Source organism: Neofelis nebulosa, chromosome 8 (genome assembly GCF_028018385.1).
Source record: "Neofelis nebulosa isolate mNeoNeb1 chromosome 8, mNeoNeb1.pri, whole genome shotgun sequence".
NCBI classification, from domain to species: Eukaryota; Metazoa; Chordata; class Mammalia; order Carnivora; family Felidae; genus Neofelis; species Neofelis nebulosa.
In genome coordinates this window covers 95,937,023-95,950,852 of record NC_080789.1, presented here as the reverse complement: position 1 = coordinate 95,950,852, position 13,830 = coordinate 95,937,023, and the positions used below count along the sequence as shown (strand labels likewise).

At 41.5% G+C, this 13,830-nt stretch overlaps 1 protein-coding gene across 6 annotated transcripts in view; it reads left to right on the top strand.

Annotated features, from left to right (window-relative positions):
• Positions 1-13,830, top strand: part of APOLD1 (apolipoprotein L domain containing 1) — a 61,627-nt gene that overhangs the window by 14,045 nt on the left and 33,752 nt on the right. For 4 of the 6 annotated variants that reach the window (XM_058743629.1, XM_058743632.1, XM_058743627.1 and 1 more), the window contains exon 2: positions 12,616-12,752. The exons of 1 other annotated variant lie outside the window; for it this stretch is intronic. The gene's annotated coding sequence lies outside the window, so the exon portion shown is untranslated. Of the gene's footprint in view, positions 1-6,387; positions 6,492-12,615; positions 12,753-13,830 lie in introns of all 6 variants that reach the window. One more of the 6 variants, XM_058743630.1, reaches the window with a different exon arrangement.

Genomic DNA, 13,830 nt, shown 5'->3' with positions numbered 1-13,830 from the left:
GTGCTTTAAGTTTGTGTGTGTCAGAAGCTGCCTTTACTTATTTTAACACTCTCTGATTCCTCAGCATAACACAGTGCCTTTGACTGGAAACATAGTCTCTTAACCCAACAGAGTAAATCTCTAACTCTGGGAATTTTAGTACTGTGGAAAGCCAATTATACAGCTATTTTAAAGCAGGGTGTCCTCTCTTAAGAGTTTCAATCTGTGACTTATAGTTTCTAATATGGTGCCCTGGGTCTACTTGTTAACATTTGCCAAAGTTTTCTAAGTGATAAATCGCCCTACTTGAGTACTGCCGCAGAATTTGTTCATTCATGGGGCTGGCAGTTATTTAAAGAGTGTTCCTGAAGTATGCTGGACTGCGTTAGGCCCCTGAAGGCATTTGAAAAAAAGTTTTCGACATCTGCGGCATTTGAGGAAAAGTTTGACATCTGCCCGTCCATCCCCTTCTGGCTGCCTGGAGGGTGGATAAGATGGATGGAACTTGAGGAGGCATCCTTTGTTTCTGAGGATAGAAGGTGCATTGTGGAGCACAAAGATACAGGAACTGTAGGCGATGCCACACCAGCTCTGTACCGCTTATCTCCCGAATTCCTCTAAGTAAAAGAAAAATACACTTTTATCTTGTTTAAGCCACTATTATTTCTGGTCTCTGTTACTAGCTGCCAAATGCAAATCTTAACTGATATAGAAGTCCTTGAGGATTTTTGAGCAAGGGATTGATTCTGATTGGTAGCTATGCAAGAGCTAGATTTGGGGGGGTTGTTCCGGGCCATACAGAGAGATAAAGTTGGCTTGGCAGGTGGGGACGGATAGTTGGGGAGGCTTTGAATGAGGAGAATACAGATCTTGCACAGGGTCATTGATTTCGTTTTTTTTCCCCCCAGGACACCTCTGCTGAACTCCTGTTCTATAGCGGTTATTTAAATATGTAGTTACTGAGTGATTTGCATTGTGCTATCGTCAGGTGGCCTGAAAGCTAGGGAGATTGAGAAGATGGGTATTCTTTGTGTTCTAAAAAGGAGCAGGCAAAAGCTGGCACAGGAAAAGAGTATCAGTGTTACAGTAAAGTGAAGTTACTATGTTTTCTGAACTCCTGCAGACTTTTTCAAGGAAAGGAACTTTTGTTACACGGGACTGTCTAATCAAGATACATTTGAAATGTATCCTTTCCTGGGGAGCAACTGTAAGTAATATTTAAAAAATATGTCTTGGAGTAACTTGCAGGGTAGAGATACATTTCATATGCTAAAAATTTCTAAAAGGGGAAAATCTATTAACTTACTCTAAGCTTCACATCACATCTTCCTAGTGAACTTTTCATCTTCAGGTTGGGCAGATAATTTCACATCTTTTAGAAGCCATTTCATTCTTGTTTAAAAGGCTTATAAAAATATAAGAGTATAGCTATAATAGAGCATAGCGTTCCTGTGAACTAGATGTGCTAACTTAGTATCTAGGTCTCTGTTTCCTTGAAAATGGGTTGGCCGTTCCAAAGTTCCTTCCCAACCCGGCTCAAACAGGTAATTGGAAGCTTACTACAAATCTCAAGGTCCCTTAAGGCACTTACCTTCAGTCTTTCTCTCCCTGCACATAGAAAGGCAGATGTGCCCGATGTTACCTGAAAATCCTTGTTCATTAATTATGTCTCCCTGCTCTTTCCTTCATTTGGAAAAAATACATTAGAATGCAAGTAACTGAACAGTAGGTTGTACGTGAACTATCTGTTGCAAACTTCATGCCAGCTCAATTTTAATAGTATCTATGATTGTCCCTCGTTCATAGTGGGAAAAAATAGGGGAAAAAATGATTGCAAATATTAGGTTTTGATTTATACCTCCCTGAAGTGCCTAGGTTGAATTTTGCACATAGGCAAAACAATCCCCAATAGTCTGATAAGCAGATGTTCTCTCCCTACAGATAGATAATAACAGGAACCAACTTTTATGGAGCACTCAATGTGTGCTAAGCCACTTATCTACATTTTTTCCTTTTAACCCTGACAAAAATTCTGAGAAATAGCTATATCAATGAGGAAACTGAGTTTTTGGAACTAACTCTTGCTCACCGTCACATTAAGCAGCTGAACGAGGGCTCAGATCTAGGTCTCGCTGACTCTTCTGACTCTCGCCTGGGTTTAGAGGCTGTCCTGTTATTCTTGTAAATAATCTCAATGAGAACAAGGCCAGCTGGCTCAGTGTGACACTCGATCCCAAGTCATTCTCTTTCACTTTCTGCCAGATTGGAAGACTGTATAGTGATTAAATATTTCTGGCCAGCAATGTCTTGCCATTTATGGAAAAATGATACCCCCTAATCTTTAATAATTGTTTCATTAAGAACAAAAACAAAGCTCCTGCTAAACTTTGGAATGACTATAGGAAAATCTTAGTACTTCTTCCACCTTAGTCTCCCTCTCTCCTCAGCAAGGAAAGAATAGTATCATTTTCCAAAGTTGCTTTAGGAAGAAGACAGAGGATGCTACTTAGTTTTGATCAGTAGACTTTTTTTTTTTTTTTGTGGCAGGCTACAACTACCATGGGACATTTTAGGGTTAGGAAACCCCTTTTTAGGGGATAAGGCCATTTTATGGTAAAAGAGGCTCGGAAGGCCTAAGGAGGGAGGTTATTATTAAAGCATGAGCTTGCCTCTGAAGATCCATATAGATTCTGGTGTTTCTCCAAGGCCACCTTGCGAGTTAGGTAGGAAGACATGATCCAAGGCTTTATATTTGCTAAACTTGTTTGTGTTAGTTTCCTACCTCCTATCTCATTTGCCTGGGGCGGGGGGGTGGCCGCCCAACTTGTTTTGGGGGAAGTGTAGCAAGATAAGAGCCAAGTGAAGTTAGCTAATTTGTTAATTTGGTGAGAGGACTCACCAAAAAGATCATTTCATGGGGTGCCTGGGTGACTCAGTCGGTTAAGCGACCAACTTCATTCAGCTCAGGTCATGGTCTCACGGTTTGTGAGTTTGAGCCCCGCATGGGGCTCTGTGCTGACAGCTCAGAGCCTGGAGCCTGCTTCAGATTCTGTGTCTCCCTCTCTCTCTGCCTCTCCCCCGCTTGAGCCCTGTCTCTCTCAAAAATAAAATAAAATAAAATAAAATACCCTTAAAATTTTTTTAAAAAGTCCATTTCATTTGTGTGGATAAGAAGCTCTTAGGGTGGTTTTCTGTCCTTTGGGTTTTGAAGGTAATTTTGTAAAGAATAATTAAGCCTTAGGTTTTCTTTTGAGCCTGCGAGGTAGGTCCTGGGAAAGCCAGTTGCTTCGTGGATGGGAATATACCCACAGCTGGGGGTGGGAGTGGGTTGGGTGGGCAGAGGCAGATCTGATTAGCTGAAGTCTACGGTCTTCCTTAATGAGCCACCACAGACTTGTAGGTGGGGTCGTCATCTTCGCGTCACGATGTCTAGGCTAAGCTTAGGAGGGAAAGGAATAACCTCCCCACAAGGTGGTCTACATGAGCCACTGAAATAACGTATCTGAGAGTGCTTTATAAAAACATTGTTATACTGTGTGGAAATGGTGGCTAAAGGAAGTGCTTCAAAATGTCAGCTATTATTAATGAGAGTGTAATTCAATATTAGGTCTAACTGGACACGGCTGATGGGGCCCACACATGGGGCACACATGGGGCAACTTTTCAAAATATATCCTTTCCTTGCCTGTTCACGGATATTCCTCACCATCCATTCTCATTCCTCCCTGCTTTCTCCCCTTTGCATAGTATATTCATATAAATACATTTATCCATTCCGTTTTAGCCGTTGGGAGTGTGAGTGTGGTTTCCTTAGTTGCTCTGCTGTGTGTGAAGTGAACACTGACCACACATTATTCTTTACTTTGGGAAGGCTGGGAACAATTCAAAGCCAAGGGCATGTTGTAACACTACTTAATAATCTGATGTCACATGGCCCATTCTCGGAATAATAGGTATGTTTTCTTTAGGGCTGGTGTCTTAGACCTGCTTCCTAGGGTAGAGCCTCATTACTAAGCACAATATTTCTTAATTAATCAAATGAGAACCAGGCCATGTTGGTATGATGTCACTGCATTAGTGCTTGGCATAATTTCTTCTCTGGTCATCTGGCTGAATCATTAAGATAGCTAAAATAACTGTAGGAACAATGGCTCTCACACCTGGTATGAGGAAGAATTACCTAACGTAGCTTTGAGGATGCTCATTTGCACAAAGTTCTGGAAAATGTCGATATGGAAAGAAGTTCTGTGTCAGTTTTCTTTTCTTTTTTTCTGCGTCTGTTTTCTTTTACCTTCCTTCCTTCTTTCAATAAACATGTATTAAGCACCTACTGTATGCTAAGCATTAGGTATAAAAAAAATCATCCCTGCTCTCAAGCCCTTAAGGAGCTCAAAGGTGTATGTGTGACCACAGTACAATAAGTTATGAACAATGAGATAGGTTAGAATAACCCTCTGTGAGCATACACGTGGGAGAGGGCAGCTCTGGGAAGGCTTTGAAGAGAAGATGTTGTGTTAACTATTGAAGGATAAATAGGAATTTGCGGAGCCCAAACCCAACAAACAAGAGTAGCAGAAGGGGTATCCGTGTGGCTGAACAAAATCTACAAAGGCACCAAGGTGTGGAGGAAGGTGATTGGGACGTACGATGTATAGTCCGCTAATACTCATAGTAGTCTTGTCATAGTCTGGTGTTACCAGTGCACAGATGCACAGTTTACAGCAGCAAACATTTTTGTGGACCTGCTCCTGAGGTGTCTCCACAGCTGTGGTAATCATCCGCTACAATCTGGTTTTGGCAGGCCACAACTCTTTTCCCTCTACTTCATGGTGTGGAATTCTGGAGGATCAGTAGAGCACTTCTCGGTCAATTCTCTGCATGGAGATAGACATGAGGGAAGCTCTGAACCCTGAGTCAGCTACCAGTTGCCTACTGCCATGAGATGGGAGATGTGCAGAGAGTAGACTCCGGGATAAAATTACTTTATCTCATTTGAATGACCTGTTCTGGTAAATCATGCTAGATTTCAAGAGTTACACCAACTCCTTTTACCTAGACTAAGGTCGAGTTTAAGTGGCTTCCTCCGTCTCTTTTCTCCTGTGCTTCAATCTATTTCCTACCGACTGCCTACAACTGAGCCTTCCCCAGAAGTACAAGCAGGCCCTGGACCATCTTACTTTGGGTGTGGAAGGATGCACAAAAGGGAGGTATGAGAAGTGACAGGTTTAAGATAGGAAAAGCCATGATGGATTGAGTGGTGTGGAAAGAACAGCCAGAGGAGTCTCATGGCTCCCAGGTATGGTCGTACTTCAGTATGGCTTGCGTTCAATCATTGGCTGGAGGCAGCCTTGGGAAGCATGGCCTCAACGTGAAGTCAAGTATGGGTTTCAGGTGACTGGCTTGAGGACTCCCCAGTGGCCTTGCTGAACTTTCTTTACAACCGCATTGCGATCCAAGACACTTTCACTCAGCCTTCCTTCCTTCCCGCTGTCCTTCACTCAAGGTCAGATATGCATCATGGTTGGACAGCTTCCCCAACTTCTCTTGGCTCCTCTTCACTTCCTCTACAGATGTTTCCCCTGGTAAATGTCTTGCATGTCTAACTATATTTTGGTGGCTCCTTTTTGGAGGACCTGGAACAATACTGCATGGAAGGAGCAAAAGAATGCTGATTTTAGTTCTATGCTCTTTACTACTGAGATTCACCAGTAGGAAAATATATTGCTTTGATCAAAAGAAAAATTTTAAAAGAAAAGGGAGAACAGAAAGTGTGCCAATAAGGCAAGAGAAAGCTGTTGAAAAGGATTAAAGTTCAATAAAATAGGGACAATAAGGAATGAGATACAAGAAGATGCAATGGTTTAAAAATATTTGAATGAGCATGACGTGGAGGAAGGTATAATAAAAATGCAATATCACGTGGGGTAACCGCCCCCCCCCCCCGCCCCCCACCGAGGTCTGTTTAGTGGGAGTCACTAGCCTTCACTTGTTCCTGTTTGAGTCTCAGTCTTGGGCTTCTGGAGCTTACTAGCTCACTCTTGTATAATAAAAACCCTCTTTCACAGTGTCAATTCAGTAACTAAAATCGTCCAGTTTGATGCTTAATCAAAATTCAATCTTCGGGGTGCCTGGGTGGCTCAGTCAGTTAAGCGTCTGACTTCGGCTCAGGTCACGATCTCGTGGTCCGTGAGTTCGAGCCCCGCGTCGGGCTCTGTGCTGACAGCTCAGAGCCTGGAGCCTGTTTCAGATTCTGTGTCTCCCTGTCTCTCTGACCCTCCCCCGTTCATGCTCTGTTTCTGTCTTTGTCTCAAGAGAATAAACATTAAAAAAAAATTAAAAAAAAATAAAACAAAAAAACTCAATCTTCATTCAAGTGAAAAACTTTTCTTCTCCTTACCTATTGACCAGGACAAGAAAGATCCTACAGCCTCTTCAATTCTAGACAAAATTGGTACTCTGTCTCTTCTGCTTCATTCTGTTTGCCAAAGCAAGTCACATGGTCAGCCCCAAAGGTAAAATCCAAGGAAATATACTTATTCCTGAGTCAGAAAAACTGAAATTACAGGGTAAAGTATGTGGGTAGAGGGAAAAGCAAAAGTTAGGGCTAGGAATTCAATCTCCCATAGTACTAAGGGGAGAAAGTCTCCAATTAGCTATGTGTGGCACCTGTGTTCATCCCTTGACCATTCCCTGTGGCCAGGGTGGGACATGGTAGTATGATTGGCAGCTACAATAGGACTACGTGCTTGATGTGAGTAAGAAGAGCTGTTTCCCCAAAAGAAGGAGATGCTAATCCAGGAAGAAAGGAGGAGGCTAGAAACAGAACAATTCTACTCCCATGCTTCCCATGCCTTGGCTTCTTAGCCCTAATAATTACTCTTTCACATAGGTACTCCTAAGATCCTCTTTTTTTTTTTTTTTTAATGTTTATTTTTGAGAAAGAGAGAGCAGGGAAGAGGCAGAGAGAGAGAGAGGGAGACAGAGGCTTCCAAGCAGGCTCTGCGCTGACAGCTGAGAGTGCGATGTGGGGCTTGAATTCACAAACCGTGAGATCATGACTTGAGCTGAAATCAAGAGTTGGTCGCCTAACCCACTGAGCCACCCTAATATCCTTTTTATAGCTGAGAAAATTGATGTTAAGAGAGGTTATGTAACTTGCTCAAGATGACCCATCTTGAATGATAGAAATTTTGGATTAAAAAAATAGCTTTAGGAACTCCTGGGTGGCTTAGGCAGCTAAGCAACCAACTCTTTTTTTTTTTTAATTTTTTTTTCAACGTTTTTTATTTATTTTTGGGACAGAGAGAGACAGAGCACGAACGGGGAAGGGGCAGAGAGAGAGAGGGAGACACAGAATCAGAAACAGGCTCCAGGCTCCGAGCCATCGGCCCAGAGCCTGACGCGGGGCTCGAACTCATGGACCGCGAGATCGTGACCTGGCTGAAGTCGGACGCTTAACCGACTGCGCCACCCAGGCGCCCCTAAGCAACCGACTCTTGATTTTGGTTCAGGTCATGATCTCATGGTCAGGAGACTGAGTCCTGTGTCTGGCTCAGCACAGAGCCTGGTTGGGATTCTTTCTCCTCTCTCTGCTTTTAGCCTGCTTGTGCTCACCCTCACCCCCATCCTCTACCCCCAACCAAAATAAATAAATTAATTTAAAAAAATAGATATACCTAAGGGTGGCTGGCTGGCTCAGTCAGTAGAGCATGTGACTCTTGATTTTGGGCTCATGAGTTCCGGTTAGGTGTAGAGATTACTAAAAATAGATTTATCTAATCACCAAAGCCACAGTAATCAAGAGAGTGGTGTTTATTGAAAGGACAGACACAAAGATCAATGGAACAGAATGCAGAGTCTAGAAATGGACACACCCATGCATTGTCAACCAATTTTTTAAAGATGTTATTTCTAAGTAATCTCTACACCAATGTGGGGCTTGAACCCATAACCCCAAGATCAAGAGTTGCATGCTCTCCTGACTGAGCCAGCCAGGCACCCCAACCAATTTTTAATGAAAGTGCAAAAAGTCAATGTAGGAAGATAGTCTTTTCAGTAAATGATGTTGAAACAAATAACAACCATATGCAAAAAAAAAAAAAAAAAAAAAAAAAAAAAGCCAAAGTAAAGAAAAAAAAAAAAAATCTCAACTTACACCTTTTACCTTGTGTAAAAATGGATATGCCCAAACCTCACAAAGAATCGTAGACCTAAATGTAAAATGTAAAACTATAAAGCTTCTAGAAGAAAACATAGAAGAAAATGTTTGTGAACTTGGATGAGGGAAAGGTTTCTTAGATATGAAGCTAAAAAAGCACGATCCATCAAAAAAAAAAATCTAAATTGGGCTTCATCAAAATGAACAACTTTTGCTGTGTGAAAGTGACTGTAAAAGAGAATGAAAACACAAACCATAGACTAGGAGAAATAGTTTCGAATCACATATCTGACAAAGGACTTGTGTGCAGAATATATAAGAACTTTCAAAACTTATCAATGAGAAAATAACCCAATTAAAAATGAGCAAAAGATTCTTTTATTTTTATTTTATTCTTTTATTCTATATGTGAAATATATATATATATATATATATTATCTTTAAATAATACTTTATTGTTATAATCTGAATTTTCTCCATGACATAAGCATTAAGGGGATAACTTAAAAATTTCAAATAGTTGAGCAATTTTAGAGGCTGCTTTTGTTATTTATCACACTACAAGGTGAAAATATATATAGTGATTTTCTGCCTTTTAAAAAATTTTTTTAATGTTCATTTGTTTTTGAGAGAGAGAGAGACAGAGTGCGAGCAGGGGCGGGGTAGAGAGAGAGGGAGACACAGAATCCGAAGCAGGCTCCAGGTTCTGAGCTGTCAGCACAGAGCCCTATGCGGGACTTGAACCCACAAAACACAAGACCATGACCAGAGCCGAAGTCAGATGCCTAACAGACTGAGCCACCCAGGTGCCCACCCCCCCCTTTTTTTAAGTACGCTTCACACCCTGCATGGAGCTCATTGTGAGGTCTTGAACTCACGACCCTGAGATCAAGACCTAAGGTGAGATCAAGAGTTGGATGTTTAACTGACTGAGCCACCCAGACACGCTGATTTTTTGCCTTTCTGATACTTATCCTATTTTTCTTATCTAAGCGAGCCAAACAAATAATTGACATGAACTTACTGAAAAAAAAGTTTTTCTTCTGTCTTGCCATTAAATTTTTACTATTACAGGGGTGCTTGGGTGGCTCAGTCAGTTGAACATCCAACTTGGGTCATGATCTCACAGCTCGTGAGTTCCAGCCCTGTGTCAGTCTCTGTGCTGACAGGTCAGAGCCTGGAGCTGTATGTATATATGTATGTATACATACATATATGTATATGTATGTATACATAAATATATGTATATATTTAAGCTCTTCTTTATTCATCTATTGGTGGATACTTGGGCTGCTTCCATAATTTGGCTATTATAAATAATGTTGCAATAAGCATAGGGGAGCTTATCAAACTTTTCAAATTAGTGTTTTTCATATTCTTTGTAGAATTAATTTCTACATTAATTGCACTCATTAATGCAATTAGTGGATTATACGGTAATTCTTTTTCTCCTTCTCTTTTTAAAATGTTTTTTTATTTTGAGAGAGAGAGGGAGAGAGAGAATCCCAAGCAGACTATACACTGTCAGTGTGGAGACTGAAGTGGGGCTCAATCCCACAAACCATGAGATCATGACCTGAGCTGAAATCAAGACTCAGCTACCTAGGCGCCCCTCATATGGTGATTCTATTTTTAATTTTTTGAAGAAACTTCATACTGTTTTCAATAGTGGCTATACCAGTTTGCATTCCCAACAACAGTGCACAGCAGTTGTTTTTTTTTCCCCACATCTTCAACCTTGTTGTTTCCTGTGTTTTTGATTTTATCCATTCTGACAGGTGTGACATGATATCTCATTGTAGTTTTGATTTGCATTTCTCTGATGATGAGTGACATCGAGCATCTTTTTGTGTGTCTGTTGGCCATCTATATGTCTTCTTTGGAGAAATGTCTGTTCATGTCTCCTGTCCACTTTTGAATTGGATTATTTGGCTTTTTGGTGTTGAGTGTTATAAATTCTTTATATATTTTGGATACTAACCCTTTAACAGATATAGCATTTGTAAATATCTTCTTCCATTTAGTAGGTACCTTTTAATTTTGTTGGTTATTTCCTTCACTGAACAGAAGCTTTTTATTTTGATGTGGTCCCAATAGTTTATTTTTGTTTTTGTTCCTCTTGCCTCAGGAGACATATCTAGAAAAATGTTGCTATGGCTGATGTCAGAGAAATTACTGCCTGTGCTCTCTGCTGCGATTTTTATGGTTTCAGGTCTCACATTTAGGTCCTTAGTCCATTTTGAGTCTATTTTTGGGCATGGTATAAGAAAGTGGTCCAGTTTCATTGTTTTGCATGTAGCTGCCCAGTGTTTTCAATGCCATTTGTTGAAGAGACTGTCTTTCCTATTGCATGATCTTTCCTCCTTTGTTGAAGGTTAACATAATAAAATAATCGTGATTTTACTGCTGGCTTCTCTATTCTGTTCTTTTGATCTATATGTCTGTTTTTGTGCCAGTATCATACTGTTTTGGTTCGTATAGCTTTGTAGAATATCTCAAAATCTGGGATGGTGATACCTCCAGTTTTGTTCTTCTTTTTCAAGACTGCTTTGGCTCGTTGGGGTCTTTTGTGGTTCTATGCAAATCTTAGGATTATTTGTTCTAGTTCTGTGAAAAATGCTTTTGGTACTTTGATAGGAATTGCATTAAATCTGTGGATTGTTTTGAGTAGTATGAACATTTTAACAATATTTGTTCTTCAAAAAATGGGCAAAGGGCTTTGAACAGATACATCATGAAAGGAGATACACACAGATGGCAGATAAACACATGAACGTGTGTTCAACATCATCAGTAATTATGGAGTTGCAAATTCAAACACAATAAGATAATACCACATGCCTCTTAGAATGGCTAAAAACCCAAGCCAAGCCAACCCAACTAAACCCAAACTAAAACAAAACAAAACAAAACCTGAAATGCTCAATGCTGATGAGTCTATGGAGCCGCTGGAACTCCCATACATTGCTGGTAGGATGCAAAATGGTGCAGCCACTTTGGAAAACAGTGTGGAGTTTTCTTACAAGGATAAACACACACCATATGACCCAGTAATTCTAGGTATTTACCCAAGAGAAATGAAAACTGAAGTTCACGTGAAAAAAAATGGTACATGAGTATTTGTTGCAGCTTTATTCACAGTCATCAAATACTGGAAACCAAAATGTCCACCAACAATTGAATGGATATGGGGCGCCTGGGTAGCTCAGTTGGTTGAGCATCCGAGTTCGGCTCAGGTCACAATCTTGCGGTCTGTGAGTTCGAGCCCCGCATCGGGTTCTGTGCTGACAGCTCAGAGCCTGGAGCCTGCTTCAGATTCTGTGTCTCCCTCTCTCTCTGACCCTCCCCTGCTCATGCTCTATCTCTGTCTGTCAAAAATAAATAAAACATTAAAAAAATTAAAAAAAAAAACCCCAATTGAATGGATAAACACACTGTGGTGTAACCATACCATGGGATACTACTTAGCAGTAAAAAAGAATGAACTATACACACAGCAACACGGGTGAATCTCAAATGCATTTTGCTAAGTGAAAGAAGCCAGATCTGAGTGACTACCGATTGTGTGATGCCATTTGTATGGCATCCTCAAGAAGGCAAAAGTAAAGAGATGGAGACCAGATCCTTGGTTGTCAGGGACTTGGGCTGAGATGCGTTGGTTATAAAGACGCAGCACCAGGGGATTATTGGGGCTGATGTAACTCTTCTGTATCTTAATGGTGGTAGTGGCATCATGCTGCTGCTTTACTTCCAAGCAGAGAGAAGAGGACACATATTTTTACAATCTAGGGAGTTAAGAGGGAAGAATCTTTTGCTTTCTGACTAAATTGAGGTCGTTGTATCTACTAGTTGAATTCTCAAGGGCTTCTGTCAGAGCTCCAGCTGGAAATTTCAGGGTCAATGAGAAGCCTAGACACCTAGAAAATTCTATCACAGATAAGATGTGTAAGGCAGAATAATGGCTTCCCATGATGTCTACATCCGATTCCCCGGAACTTATGAGTGTTGCCTTAAGTGGCAAAAGGGTCTTTCCATATGTGATTAATGTTGAGGACCTGGAGACAGGGAGAATAGCTTGGATTATCTAGCTGGGCCCAATCTAATCAAATGAATCCTTCAAAGCAAAAGCAGCTGTGGTCAGAGACACGCCTATGGAAGACTGGTCATTCCTTCTCCCTCATCCCTGCTTTGTTTTTCTCCATAGCACTCAGTACCGTATTGTAGGCAGAATGATGGATCCCCAAAGATGCACACACTCTAATTCCCAGAATCTGTGAATATATGTTACATGGCTAAAGGGGAGGGAAGGTTGCAGATGGAATTAAGTTTGCTCATTTGCTGACCCACGAATAGGGAGATTATTTGGGATTATCTGGGTGGATCCAATGTCACAAGGGTCCTGAAAGGTGGAAGAGGAGGGCAGAAGACATCAGAGTGACGGGATGAGAGAACTCAACGTGCCTTTGCTGGCTTTGAAGGTGGAGGAAGGAACCGTGGAGCCAAGGAACACAGAGCCTCTAGAAGCTGGAAGAGGAAAGGAAAAGGAGCCTCCCCTAGAGGCTCCAGTAGGGAATGCAGCACCGTCAACACCTTCATTGCCACCCATGAGACCCAGGTTAGACTTCTAGCCCACAGTCCTGCAAGGGATTAAGTTTGTGTTGTTTCAAACCACTAGGTTTGTGGTGATTTGTTATAGCAACAGTGGAAACCAATACATAAGGAGAATGTATTGTTAAGTGTGAGGGGAGATGTTAATATTCACCAGGCTTCCTGGTTCTTCATCCTTCGAGTCCAGGCAAGGGATCCATTTGTCTACTTTCAGGATCAGTCTCATTGCCACTGGGATCAGTTCTGATCCTGGCAGTAAACATACGGGGTGTTTGTTGATATAAGATCGTGTATTAAACTGCATTCCTGTTGCCTGTGCCAGTGTTTCCTGAAACACGTTCCCAGCTCCTGCCCTCCTTCAGCACAGGTGACTCACCTCATTCTGAACCCAATTTCAGGTCGTATCTGCCCCTGCCTTGAGATCCCTGTTCCTGATCTCCTTTTCCTCCACCAGATTGTACTATATACTTGAGCCTGCCGAGGCCCCACACTTGCATCACCCCTGACACAACTGTTTCTTCCCTCTGCTTGGGATTTTTATGCCCATGCGACAGAGGGAAAGATGTATTATAATGATGTACTGGCAATATCTCCCTTCTTGTCCACAGGACGAATGCATGCTTTGTATACTCAGCTCACTCTAGAGGGCTTGCTGAATTAAGCAGGGTGGCTGGCAGTGAAGAGAATTAACATGTGAGGGAAGACCAAAGTTCTCCACCTACCACAGGCTAAGGGGGATCGTTGGAAGAAAATTTGATGAGAAGGTTGAATAAGCAGTAGAGATGGGTGAGCTATAAGCCTGGAGATGTTGAGGAAATAGAAACTGAACAAATATTTAAAAGGAAGGTTTCCTAAGGGCGCTTGGCTGGCTCAGTTGGTAGAGCATGCAATTCTTGATCTTGGGGGCATGAGTTCGAGCCCCATGTTGGATGTAGAGATTACTTAATAAAAAATAAAGGAAAATGAAGAAAAAAGAGGAAGGTTTCCTATATGGTATGTAATGTAATATTGTCTTTGCTTCGCTGAGAAACACTCAGTAAATGTTGGCTTTGTGGGAGCTTGGAGGCGGTAAGTGCTGAGGGCTG